The sequence below is a fragment of the Protopterus annectens genome, chromosome 1.part1 (genome assembly GCF_019279795.1).
Source record: "Protopterus annectens isolate FY-2018-M chromosome 1.part1, PAN1.0, whole genome shotgun sequence".
Taxonomy (NCBI): domain Eukaryota; kingdom Metazoa; phylum Chordata; order Ceratodontiformes; family Protopteridae; genus Protopterus; species Protopterus annectens.
The window spans coordinates 1,275,882,981-1,275,897,228 of record NC_056726.1 but is presented as its reverse complement, the minus strand read 5'-3'; the positions used below and the strand labels follow the sequence as shown (position 1 = coordinate 1,275,897,228).

Below are 14,248 nucleotides of genomic sequence, written 5' to 3'. Positions count from 1 at the left end.
TATCTGAGTGTGTTTTTCAGTGATTGGTTTGCTGCACATAGCCTGTATGTTTAAAGAGTGAATGGGTGTCTGCTGTGTCAATGTTTATACTGCTGTTTGCAGACTGTGTGGCATAGCCTTCAGTTCAACATGGGTATTGTGTCTGCTTCAGATGACTTGGGTGTTTTTGTAGGAACACAGTTATAGCCTAGGTTGACTAACACTTGAGTAAATACCCATTTGATTGCAGCAGTTCAACACACCATGCAGGTCAGCATTGGTATTGCATTTGAATCTTGAGAGCCATCATCTTAAGCTTCTCACTAAAGACACAGTGGAAGGAATCTCCCAACCTAAGGATCAGCCATTAGGGAAGAAGAAGGTGAAAAAGGTGTGACTGGAGTCTTCTGCTGTCCAGCCTCTGCCAGGTGTTTCTCCAAGGTCGTTACAAACCCTGAGGCTCACCTGGCTATGTTGCCAGATTTCTCTGCTCGACCCTGTTGTAGGCTTGTGAGGATTAATCTGGCAGCACATCTGAAGAGGCTTTGCAGGCAGCTATCTCAGACATTCAGGGGAACCACAGTTGAGTTTTTTTCTGAGGCGTCTAGGGGAGTTCCTCAGTTTTTAGTTGGGGAAAAAGTTACTATGGTTCTTGACTGCCGTCCTGGGTCTCAGTCTTTTTAGTTTTTTTACAGGGGTCATTCCCTTAAAAAAGAAAAAAATAAACATGTCTCTTCTGCTCCTTGGGATCCACAAAGTGAGTGGCAGGCCTTCACTCAGGGGTTATTTACTGATTTAATGTCCTTAAAACCTCCTTGGTTCTCTACTCCTCTTAAAAGGCCTAGAAAACAGGATTTTTCTGAGGATGAGTCAGACTCTGATGATGAATCACTGACCTATTTTACTCAAATTCCTTCTCCTTTGGACTATGGGTCCTAGGAGGAGGAATCTATTAGTCCTGATGGTCCTTTTTGAGGAAATGTCCTTTAGGGATACACTCCCTAGGATGATGGATTTTTTTTAAGTGGGATTGTGCTCAGGTCTGTGATAACCATAAGAGGTACTATGAGTTGCTGCAGTTGGAACCTCCTAAACCTGTGGCTATTCCTCCTCTTTTGACTCCTTTGCTGGATGATTTTTACAATGCCTCATGTACCTGATTCTCTGCCCCCTGCTCCCAAGAAGCCTGATAGGTTTTACAGGGTGCCTGAAGATTATGTTTATATAAATGTCCTGCTGCTGACCCCTGTGTAGTGTCTATAGCCTCTGATAAGCCATCTCAGTTACTTCCTTCGTCAAGTTATTGCTTTCTGACAAGGACAGCAGAATTATGAAAAGCCTGGGTAACAAGGTTTACACTTCTGCTACCCTAGCTTTCAGGGCTATTAATTAGCAGACCTGTATGTCTAGGTGTGTGTTGGCTTTTCTTTCTCATGCCTATCAACATATTTCTGATTTCCAAACTCTGAGAGTAAAACTTCTGTTCTTTCCTTGCTAGGGACTTTCTCTCAAGTCATTCATCATTCTATTAAATGTAGTTATGATGCGGCAAATGTTTCTTCTGGGTCTGCTGTTTTTGGTTCAGTGGTAAGATATTCTTGGCTTGGGCTTCAACCTCTACCTGATGATATTAAAGTTAAGTTGATGGATGCTCCTCTGGATTTTAAGCTTTTGTTTGGGGAAGCTGCTGCTGGATTGTTTAAGTCCCTTCAGGATAAGGGTAAGGCCTTACAGGAACTTAAACATGCGTTAGTTTCTCTGACATTTAGCACAGGAGAAACAACCCCACTAAGCCTGCCTTTGTTCATCCTGTGCTTCTACTAAAGGCAAGAAGGGTGGCAAATGGGCTCCTCCTGCTAAAGCTACTCAGTTTTCAGGGATTCTGAAGCCTTCCTTTCCAGACAAACCAGATGCTGTATCACTATCCATCTCTTACCAGCTACATTCCTCTTTCTCTTCACCATTCTCTTTCTCTTCCTGTTTGGCTTCAAATCACTCAGAATTACTGGTTTCTGTTGATCATTGTTGAGGGTACTTCCTGGCATAGAAATCCAGTCCTCCTTTTATGAGCATTCTTCAGCCTCCTCAGGAACAGCTTCCCTTTTTTCCCAGAGGTCTTCAAAATCTCTTTACTCAGGGTACTATTCAAGAGGTACCTGTGTCCCAAAGAGGGAAAGGGCTATACTCCTGACTGTTTCTAGTGCCCACAAAAGAGGGCACTTGAAGACCTATTCTAGACCTCTGCCATCTAAACACTTTTCTAAAAGTGCCTTTCCTCTTAGATTTTGTTCCTTCAGAATCTGTTTCCTCTCTTGCTCCCTCAGGCCTACATGGTATCTCCATATACCAATCCTGAAATGCCTTGCTCCTGTGATTGCTTTTTGCAGTCTTCAAGGGATCCAAATATTTGCTTATTTAGATGACTTGTTGATTCAGGCATCCTCTCCAGAGACCCTCTTGTAAAATTATGCCATTTCCTTCCTTAAGAGCCTGAGGTTCACTACAAATTTCAAAAAGTGTTCTCTGACTCCTTCTCAGGATCATGTTTTTCTGGGTTGCAGGATTCAGACGGTGCCAATGCTTCCATTCCTGCCCCCTCCAAAGGCCTTAACTCTCATTTCTTTATTTCACGCTCTTCTTCCTCTGGCTTCCATTAACATCAGGGAGTCACTTAGAGCTCTGGGTTTCATGATAGCCATAATTCCAATGCTCCCTGTGGCCAAACTTCACATGAGAAAGTTTCAGTGGTTTATGAAGTCAGTGTGGCTTCAATACGCACATCCTCTAGACTTTATAGTTCCTCTTCTTCCTTGTATCAGATAGGGACTTCACTGTTGGATTCAGCAGTTGTCTCTGAATCCAGGATCCCTTTTCATCCCCTTCTTTTCTCTCAGGAATTGTTCACAGATGCTTCAAACAAGAGATGGGAGCAACATTTAGCTCCCAAGAGTACAGGGGATGTGGCCGCCTCATCAGCAGAAAGAGCACATCAGTGTCAAAGAGATAAGAGCTCTTTTATTGGCTCTTCAAGCCTTTCATTCTCTTTTCTCTTCAGGGCCTCTCAAGGTGTTCACAGACAATACCACAGTGATGTGGTATATCAGTAAACAGGGAGAAATGAGATCTTATAATTTTTGCAGGTTAGCACTTCTGGTATGGGATCTTGCTGACCAGTATCAAGTGACTCCTCAGGTACTTTATATCCCTTCCAGTCAGAACATTGTGGCAGACACTCTGAGCAGGTTTGTAACTTAGTCCCATGAATGGATGCTTCACAGGGATGTGTTTCTGGACATTATCCGCCAGTGGGGTACTTCTTAAGTGGATCATTTTGCCTCCCTTCTAAACAGGCAACTTTTCTGTTTTGTGCCAGAGTCCCAGGTCCTCTGGTGTGGAAAGTGGATGCCCTCTCACTTCCTTGGAAGGGGAGGTTTCTTTATGCAAACCCTCCCCTTCCTCTTATTCCAAAAGTCCTGTTCACATTCAACAGGATGCTCCCAAAATCTTGTTGGGTGACTCCCTTTTGGCCGCAGTAGCATTGGTTCCCTCTACTTCTGCATCTAGCTAGGGGCAGTCATCACAAGTGACCTCACAGGGTGGATCTAATCACACAAGACAAGGGATCTCCAATCCATCTCCACCTATCCACACTTAAACTGACACTTCAAATGACACTGCGGTTGATAGGATTTTGATTCCTCATAGACACCTTTTTTCTGAGGACACGTTACAATTTCTGCAGGAGGCCAGGAAACCTACTACTAGTAAATCCTACTTATCCAAATGGAAGAGGTTTTCTAGGACCCAGTTACTATTGATGTTCCTTTAGGTCTCTCTTATTTGTGTGAGTTGCTGAATCCTGGTTAGGCCTATGCTTCTGTTTTGGCTCCCTTATCAGCTGTCTCTGCTTGTCTGCCTTTTTACTCCTCCTTTAGCTTCTAGATTTGAGATTAAACAATTTCTTAAAGGTGTCCTTAATATTAGACCTTCCAGGAAGTCTGTTCTCCCTCCCTGGGATCTTAATTTTGTTTTGGAGAAGTTGACTCAGGCTCTTGTTAAACCTGCTGCTTTAGCTTCCTTGCAGCAATGTGTGTGTGTGTGTGTGTGTGTGTGTGTGTGTGTGTGTGTGTGTGAGTGTGTGTGTGTGTGAGTGTGTGAGTGTGTGTGTGTGTGTGTGTGTGTGTGTGTGTGTGTGTGTGTGTGTGTGTGTGTGTGTGTGTGTGTGTGTGTGTGAGTGTGTGTGTGTGTGTCTGTCTGTCTGCATCAAAGTATATAGAACTGTCCAGAAAATAATACCGCTGTCTTTCTTAGCAGTATTACATACAGGGCTATAGGTAACTCTGTCCATAATGGATGTGTCTCAGCCTCTGTGTAAATTGTCATCTTAATCATATTGTGTTGCACTATAATACTTTTGGAAATGTTCTATGTGATAGGTATTTGCTTTTCATTTTGTTGTGTTTTGCAATTAACCATCACAGAGCATAGTACTGGTGGACGTTCTCCAGTCCAAAGATTATGATGTGCATATGTGAGACCACTGCCAGATTCTTCACAGGAGGGCAGTGATGACGACATCAATGATGCTAAGGAACCTGGACCCGCCCCTGCTTGTGACATCCTGCCTGAACCTGAAAGAAGATGTTGACATGACCAGGATAGAGGCGATTTTTTGGAGGAGATCTGGGAGATCATGATTGATGTGTTCCAAACACAGTTGAGGGACATGATAACGACCTTCATTTGAGGATATGGCACAGACTACGCGGGATTTATTCAGGATGATACCTTGTGAGATCATTCAGGAGTCTAATCCCCATCAGCCTGGTCCCTCTGGTTAATGAGTATTGTCTGTGTGCTCCACTTGTGTTCTGCTACCAACATGGTGATTGCCATTTCATTGATTGAACTATATATGCAGTCTTTTTCATGCATACCATATATCTGTTATGCTTATGTGTTGTTATTGTGTGACATTTACTTTGGTTTAGTGTTTGCATTACATACATTAACACATTAAACTTTCCATGTGGTAGCCAGTAAATGTGTGTTACTAGGGCAACTGACAGACAACATATATTGTCTGTACTCTATCACTAACAGAGTGTGGTATGCCTTGGATTTCTGTTTTGACATATTAGGTATGTGCAACATACAGATATGCCATTCCACATGTTTTTGGATGATGGTTGTCATGATGTCCCACTGTCATGATGTGTTATGTTAGGTTTGGCAGTACACATGCCATGTGGGATCATATACAGGTATATCCTGTCTATGTGCAGTCCTTCTTTGCCTGCATCAAATAGCAATGTAACATTAATCTGTACACAATGTTACATACAATACATTCTTTCACAGTACATTAAACCATGTTTGTTGTATGCAGTGGTTCCATACCCATAATGTAGTGACATTGGTATACTACTTTTAGAAAGAGTTGTACACATTAAATGATTATACATGTGTGTACACATAGTTGGATACATACTGACACATAAAGGTACCTTTAACATGTGAGAATTTAGTGATTTACAGTTGATGTGCTGTAATGATGCTCACAGGAATCTCCTCTGCTCCATAATAAGCAGAGTGGTTGACCTACACCTGTGGTTCTGTAGTTGACATTTGCATGACAGTTTACATATATGCGTGCGTGCTTTTAATTTTTAGCTTGCTTACCTATGCATGATGATGTGACATGATTACACATGTGTGTTTTATGCATGCCCAGTTCTGTGGACATCAGCAATCCATCTGGCCATTTGACATACATTTTCCTTTTGATTAAATGTATGTCTGTATAGCTTCTACAGCACTCTGTATGCTTTCCACGTGCATTTACATTGTGTCAACTTACCATGCCCTGCTTTAACCTGATGCAGGCCCAGGTTGTCCACTTCCCATCCACTTCATATTTCCCTGTTATTCTTTGCAGTTATGTTTGCCTTTGTTAAAAACTACTGTCCTTTGCCATTTATTAATTTGACACAGTGAACATATGCCACATATATGCCCATTGTTCTATGCAGGGCATGTGCACACAAATTGCTGGTTAATGCTTGCAATATGTCCTTGTTTTCATTATACTTGTATGCTACCCAGTGTAGTTTTTTCACATCCATCTGCATCACCTGCTATATTCATTATGCTGTACTGTTCCATTTTTGAACATATTACATGTCATTGGTGCATGCATGTATGTGTATTGACCTTGACTTTATGTACATTCTATTTATGCCACTGACGGACATGCATATCTATACCTGTGTGTTGCCTTTGACATGGCATATATAAGTAACATACATACATTCTATTACATGCCTCTTTCAGTTGTATGCACCTACTTGTGTATGTAACAGCATCTCTTGCTCGTCTGTAGTACTTCTTTTTGGCACTGCACTTGGTTGTTTGCCTCTCACATACATGGTCTTAAGTTTGCTTCTGTCCTTTAGAGTTATCTACCATTATCAGACCTGCATTTGCACATCTGTGATGTTGCTTGGCTTACACATGCACTGCTGATGGACTAATTGGATATGTGCATATTTATCCAATGTGTTCTGTGATCCTACTTTATTACCCTGAAACACACGTCCACCTACACATCCATGTATGACTGCCATACAGTTTGTGACATGTACATAGGTAGACTGGGACTATTCCCACCAAAAAAGAAAACTGCCCATGCCCTTATGACTTTCCTTCAAATTTTCCAATTCCAACAGCCCTCTTGTTTGCACTTCTTCATCTGTACCCCCACAGCATCATTTCAATCTCCTACATTTGATGGGTGTGTGTTACTTGAGTTCCCCACACAACTCCAGATCCCATTGTTAGCAGTGGTTAGATATGGCAATGTGGCAGTGATTGCCCTTCATATTTAATTTTTTTATTAGAAAATTTATAGATTTTGTCTGAATTCATAAGTCCAAGCTGATATATTTTAATGGTACATGTAAAGAGTGATGTAACTATATATATATTACAAATAGCCTTACAGCCTTCTGGCTATGAATAAATTAGACACTGTTATCTGTGCTAGCATGTTGGGCTGATGTTTTGTGCATAGTCTTAAACTGACCTGTGTATTGTATGCCAGGATGAATTCCTGTGATATTGTAAATAGGTTCTTACATGTTGATTTACAATCTGTTTGTACAGAATGTTTTAAAGACGTGAACAGTGTCCTTTTACATTTCTAAATGCACGTTTGTGAAGAATGATTCCAAAGGCAAACTGTCTCAGATTCAGCTGATCTGCAGATGATGTCACTGGAATGAAAGCAGTTGCTATGTGTTACTGTCAGAACCTAAAAGACAGGAAGGAGCTTTACTAAACAGCTGTTGGTCGATTTTCAAAATATGAAATGAAAATTAGAACTGGATGAGTTGTGACAGTTAGGCTAGTCTATAAAAGAGCCTGTTAAAGTCATCAGTTAACAGCCAGTTGTTCACAGATGTACTGTGCCGTGGATGCTCAAAAGGACTCACCAAGAACTGTAAGCATGCCTTTGCTCTGTTGTAGTAAGTTATTTAGTTCAGGGACAGTGTTCTTTATTCAGATATAAAATTATAACTAATTGGTTAGATCAGTTAGAGTTTTTCTAAATGTTGGATTTCTGTGCTTCAATACTGATTTCATTTTCTTGGTAGCTGAGTTCTGTTTGTTCATTGGAAATGACTTTTTATAATTTTAATCATTTTGTTCATTATTAAATAATTTTTATTTACTTACATTGCAGCTGGTCAATCAGTGTTTTCTTTAGTGATTTTTAAGAGTGCTTATACTTGAGTCGATAACTTCCTGGGCCACTCTGAAAGTCTTGATGCTTAGGTCATTTGCTATCATTTGTTTTAATATCCAATTTTCATAATTGAACACCCCTTTTAAAGGGCATGAAGACACTCTGGTGACAGCATTACTGTATTATTTTGGGGAAGGGACACAACTGAAAATGTTTCAGGCTTTCCCAGAAGTGTTTAGATATGTGAAATTTAATTTAAGTGTGAGTGTATCATAGGTCTTAAACTGGGACACATTGCTCTGGAGCATGTAATAAGGAGTTACATTAAGGGTGGGCAGAAGTATACAGTCCAGTAGTCAGAACTGAAGCTCCTTAGTTACTGACCCGGAACAGTGGGAGACATCACATTATTGTTGGCAGTCTGGTGGGGTATTGTCCGGATGTCACATTATTTGGTGGCAGCATAGTGGGATATTAACAGCATGTAACATTAATTGGTGGTAGTGGTGGAATTTTTAATTGGGCTTCAGTAGTCTGTGGGCAGTTGTCATTAAGGTGTGCACTCTTCATAGCCACAAAGTAGACAAATAGAATCTCAGTTCACCACAGTTTTAATTATTTTTAGTTAGTCAGAGATAGCAGGCAAAGATGTCAGCAGAAGCCTATAGTAAGATGACAACTAGTTGACCAAGGAGTGTGAAACCAGAGGAGTGGTGCATGCCAACCTGACTAAGGAAACAATGATTTCAGTCTTAGTTGCAGCTTCAGCTCAGATCAGCCATTCGTAGATATCCAGTTTGATATTTGGGATCTGCGGCCTGTTGAGGCAGTACAGTCCACATTTTCTACAGAGGATCTGAGAATCCATCTAGACTTAAGGAGATTGGAACTGGAGGCTAGGGAGAAGCAGCACTGATATGAACTGGAGGCTGAAGAGAAACAGCGTCACTATGAACTGGAAGCCAAATGTCTTGAACTGGAATCAGCAGAGAATCTAAGATGTTTAGAAACCAAGGAAAAACAGAGACAGTGCCATCATGGAGTGGAGCTTCTTACCCTTTGAGAGGGTCATAGAGGTACTGGGGAAAGAAATAACCAGACCCCAGAATCTGTAAAGGTCAGCAAATGTTTTTTCCTCAATACAGGAATGGGGATAACTTTGCAAGTTTATTCATATATTTGAGAGGATATGTAGACAGTATGATGTTGACAGTGAGCTCTGGGTTTGGTTCCTGACTCCCTTGCTCCATGGCAAATCTGTTCAAGTCATGTCAAAATTGTATAATGTAGATTGTTTAAATTATGTTAAAGTTTAAAACTGTCTTCTAGATTGTTTTCAACTAACACCTGAAACTTATAGGAAAACGTTTAGTGAACACAGACACAAGGCAAATGAAAGTATACATGATTATATTGCTTATTTAAGTACCTATTTTCACAGATGGGTGAGTGGGTGTCAAGTCACCACTTTTGAGGGACTGGTGGAATTTTGGTGAGGGAAAAATCCCTCAGTACGTTGCCTGATGACATGAGAATCTGGTTAGCAGACTGAGTGTAACTCTACGGAGGAGGTGGGGATAAAAGGGGATCTTTACTTAGCAAGCAGAGCACCAGTACATAAGAAATGGATACCCAGTGCTGCACATGGACATAAGGGAACCCATGGGGCAGTCTAAACCACTCCAACAGAGTACCCCAGTAACAGGAGAAACTACTAGTCCAAGTACACGGTTAGGGATTAGATGTTTCAAATGTAACCAGAGGGGCCATATAGCAGTCAAATGTTCACTGAGACAAAGTGAGAAACAGAAGGTGAGGGAGCTAGCAAGTGGTGATGATAATCTGCAAGTGGTAAGTTGATAACTTTATATCCCTTCTCAGTGGATGGTATACAAGTTACTGCTAAGAAAGACACAGCTTCTGATATAACCATTATGAGGCCTGCAGTAGTTAGAGGACAGTAGTACTTGCTTGGACACCACTCCAGTCAGAACTTTAGGAGGGACCTCATTCCAAATACCTTTGGCTAGGGTTCATCTTGACTGGAAGGATGGAAGAGGAATCAAGCAGGTAAGTGTGTTTGAGAATGCTCCTGCAGATGTCCTGATAGGGAATGACTTTGATGATGCAATACCTTGTGTGCATGCAGTGATATGCAGTCAAGCTTAGAAACAGGCATGTAAGTTCAGTAGCCTGGTGGAGACCCAGACAGATCTCATACCTGAGGCTGAGACTGGTGTAGTGGCTGTTTCAGAGAAGGAAATATCATGTACCAGTAAGTCTGAAAGTGAGCCACAGCTGCTGGTAGGTAGTGATGTTCCCCTTGGACATCGTGACTGCAAGGACAGATGGGAGTGATAGTACTCAGATTGATTGTGAGACACAACTGTCAGAAGTTACTAGGTGTCCTGTGAAAAGGGAGCTTGTGTTTGAGCATATTCCTGCATATGTCCTGATAGGTAATGATTGCAATGATGCAGAGCCTTGTGTGCATGCAGTGGCAAGTAGTCAGGCTTGGAGACAGGTATGTGGGTCCAGTAGCCTGGGGGGACAGACAGATCTCATACTTGAAACTGGGACTGGTGTGGTGGCTGTTTCAGAGAAGGAGCTATCTTGTAGCAGTAAGTCTGAAAGTGAGCAACAGCTGTTGGTAGCTACTGATGTTCTCTTTGACAGTGTGACTGCAAGGACTGAGGTGAGTGATAGTACTCAGACCGACAGTGAGGTACAGCTGTCAGAAGTTACTAAGCTTCCTGCAGAAAGAGATCTTGAGAGGGTCACAAATGTAGATTTGAAACAGGCCCAATGTATGGATGCTAGATTACAATACCTGAGGGAGATGGCTAAGAAGGCACTTGAGGCTCAAGGAATAGGGGAGCCTGTACACTGGAACAAAGTTTTTTTTGTATAAAGAGTGGACTCCTAAAGGAGGAAGATGAGGTAAGTACAGCAGTTGGTAGAGACTAGAGCCTACCATCTGCCATTTCTAGCTATAGTTCCTAATATTCCTTTTGCAGGTGATATTGATGTAGAAAAGGTGCCAAATGCTTTGCTAGAAATTTGCAGCAGTGCAGGTTTTCCAAGGGAGACAATGACTGACCAAGGTGCCAACTTCCTATCAGACCTTCTCACTTGTTTGTGGAAACATTGTGGGGTGAAACATCATCTAAAGATCATCCCCTACCATTCCCAGACTAATGGTCTTGTAGAGAGGTTAAACTCTACATTAAAGACTATGCTACAGGCATGCGCAGACCAGTTTAAAAGGACAAAGTTAACCATTAAACCCAGTAGGTGTCAGGTGGTTAGGGCAGTGGTCATTTACTGAGGACACAGAGTGGGGAGTGGTAAAATTAGGCCAGAACCTGTCAAAGTAGAAGCTATTCAATCATGGCCAGTTCCTTTTACCAAAAAGCAATTGAGAACATTTCTGGGGATAGCAGGGTACTGTGGAAAGTCTTTGCCCAGTTGTGGTTTAAAGGCTGCACCCTTACTGACATAACTAGGAAAAATAAACCAGATTTGGTAGTGTGGACCACAGATTGCAAACATGCATTTCAAAACCTTAAGGAGATTTTGGAAGGACCCTCGGTGTTGGCCAGCCCATATTATAGTGCAGAGTTTGTTGTGGAAGTGGATGCTTCAGATTGTGGGTTAGGGGCTGTGCTCAACCAACTTTCCTCAGAAGGAGAAGAACACTGCAATGGGGTTAATAATGCCAATGCAAATGGATTGCCCAGGAAAGGAGTGAGTTGATATTCTCAAACAGACCCATTTTTCTCAAGTGTCATTTTTCAAGGGTCACTTGAAAACTGTGCTTGAGTCATGGGGGAGAAATGTGAAGAAATTAGACACTATCATCTGTGCTAGCATGACAGGCTGAGGTTTTGTACATAATCTCAAACTGAACTGTGTATTGTATGCCAGCATAAGTAGCTATGATATTGTAAATAGGTTCTTACATGTTGATTGATGATCTGTTTGTACAGAATGTTTTAAAGACTTGAACAGTGTCCTCTTACATTTCTAACTGCTGCATGTTTGCGAAGGGAGATTCTAAAGGCAAACTGTCTCAGATTCAGCTGATCTGCAGATGATTTCATTGGAATGTTGACAGTTGCTATGTGTTACTATCAGAAGCTAAAAGGCAGGAATGAAATTTAGTAAACGGCTGTTGATTGCTCTACAGATAATGTCACCTGGAATGAAAGCAGTTGCTATGTGTTACTGTCAGAAGCTGAAAGACAGGAAGGAGCTTGTAAACAGCTGTTGTTTGATTTTAAAAATATGAAATGAAAATTAGAACTGGAACAAAAACCTGTTGAAGTCAGTTGACAGTTAACAGCTAGTTGTGTGTTGTTCACAGATGTACTGTGTAGTGGATACCCAAAAGGACTCACCAAAAACTGTAAGACTGCCTTTGATCTGTTGAAGTAACTTAATGTAGATAAGAGACAGTTTTCTTTAATCAGATAGAAAATTATAACTAATCAGAGTTTTTCTAAAATGTTGAATCCCCCAGGCCACTCCAAAATCCTGGATGCTTAGGTAATTTGCTATAATTTGTTTTAGTATCTAATTTTCATAATTGGATACCCCTTTAAAAGGGCATTAAGACACTCTGATTGCTGGCAGCATTACCATATTATTTTGGTGAAGGGACACAGCTAGAAATCTATGTCAAGCTTTCCCAGAAGTGTTTGGATGTGTGAGATTTAATTTCTTTAAGTGTGATTGTATAAGAGGTCTTAAACTGGGACACGTTGCTCTGGAGTGTGTAATAAGGAGTTGCATTAGGGGTGGACAGAAATGTACAGTCCTGTCCCAGGTTATAGAGCCTGTTTCTGTTGTGCTCTTACGGGAAAATTGTGAAATATTACTCCTGCTTAAGAGACTTTTGCACATTGGAGTCAGTAGTGAGGATTGAAGCTCCTTAGTTACTGACCCAGGATAGTGGGAGATGTCACATTATTGTTGGCAGTCCTGTGGGGTATTGTACGGATATCACATTCTTTGGTGGCAGCATAGTGGAGTATTAACTGTACATCACAGCAGCACATGTTATAAGTTAGTGGATGACATACGGAAATATCTGTATTTTTTTTTTTGTTATAATAAGAGTCAGTTACATTATGTTGTTGCCCTTAGCATTACTGTACATATTTTGTTATATTTCTATACAAATTAGTAGGATTCTTAAATTATGGTCATTTCATCATAACTTTGGTACTGAACTGCATGACTGGACAACCATTTCTTATTAATTACTGATTACTTGCACACTTCTATAGTGAGCCACTGTAATTGTGATATTCCCATTTTGTGCTGAGCTTTTCTGAGTTTCTTGTTGTGCGTTAACATATTACTCTATCCACAAGTTTTGCACTGGCATCAGCATAATGTGCCAGATTCCTCAAGCTTTACAGAATCTATCCATTTTTCTTTACTTATTATTGTTTATGATTGTGTTTAACAATCATAAGCAAGATGACAGCTATTTGCTTTTGTTATCAGTCTGTGCTTCGTGTGGCAACTTAATATGCTGCTGAGAAGTAGTGGACTTGTCTTCAATGGATGTTGTTTGTACATTAATATTCTGTTAGACAGCATTCATTCTCAATAGAGTATCATTTGTGAATTCTGATAATTCTCTAATATTATTAAATTACTATAGTCTTCTTTTTGAAAGCAACTATATTGTGGGAATGATTCTCATTATATTGCATTTCAACACAGGTAATGGACCATCCAGATTCTTATTTTATTTATTTATTAATTTGCAGTTGGTTAACCAGGATAGTCCACTGGGCCAATAAGAACCCATTTTCAGTGGAGTCCTGGGGAGAAAAGCTCCAATACAAAGGTTACAAAAAGATTACAGCAGTTTACAATTTAAATCATTTGTAGTTTCAAAGACAAAACAAAGATTAAGTAGTACATCTTACAAAATGTACAACTGCCACATACAGTGTCCCACCCAGCTGAGACACCATGCACACAGTACACTATTTTCACATAAATGCCATCACCACACATACTGCATCTTTTGCATATGACAAAATATCATCTATATTTACACTGCACACTATATCCCAGCTGTAAATGACAACTTGGAAATGACATTGGTGATATTTTTCAAGAGCACAACATTCACATTTAGTTCTGTCATCAGTAGTGTGTCTTGATTATTAAAAAAAAATCTGTTCAGCTTTCTAGAGAATGCACTTGGGGATACTTTATTTTTTAATTGCAATGTTAGTGGCACAACAGGTAACACACTTGCCTTTGGTGCAGAAGTCTGTGGGTTCTATTCCCAGACTGCAGTGCAGCATAAGCGGGCTATCATTCAGATGAAATGTTAAACTGAGGCCCCATGTGCTTGAATTGATCATATCTCAGGCAGATGTAAAAGATCCCCTGGAACCTATTGAAAAGAGTAGAGTAAGTTCCTTTATGCCCTGGCCAAATTTCTCTTAGTAGTATAAATACCATTTCAAGTCTTGCATGAAAAGAGGTTTCTAG

General features: G+C 40.6%; 1 protein-coding gene across 4 annotated transcripts in view; it reads left to right on the top strand.

Annotated features, from left to right (window-relative positions):
• LOC122809897 (inositol 1,4,5-trisphosphate receptor-interacting protein-like) overlaps positions 1-14,248 on the top strand; it is a 146,525-nt gene that overhangs the window by 129,834 nt on the left and 2,443 nt on the right. The gene's annotated exons all lie outside the window — the stretch shown is intronic.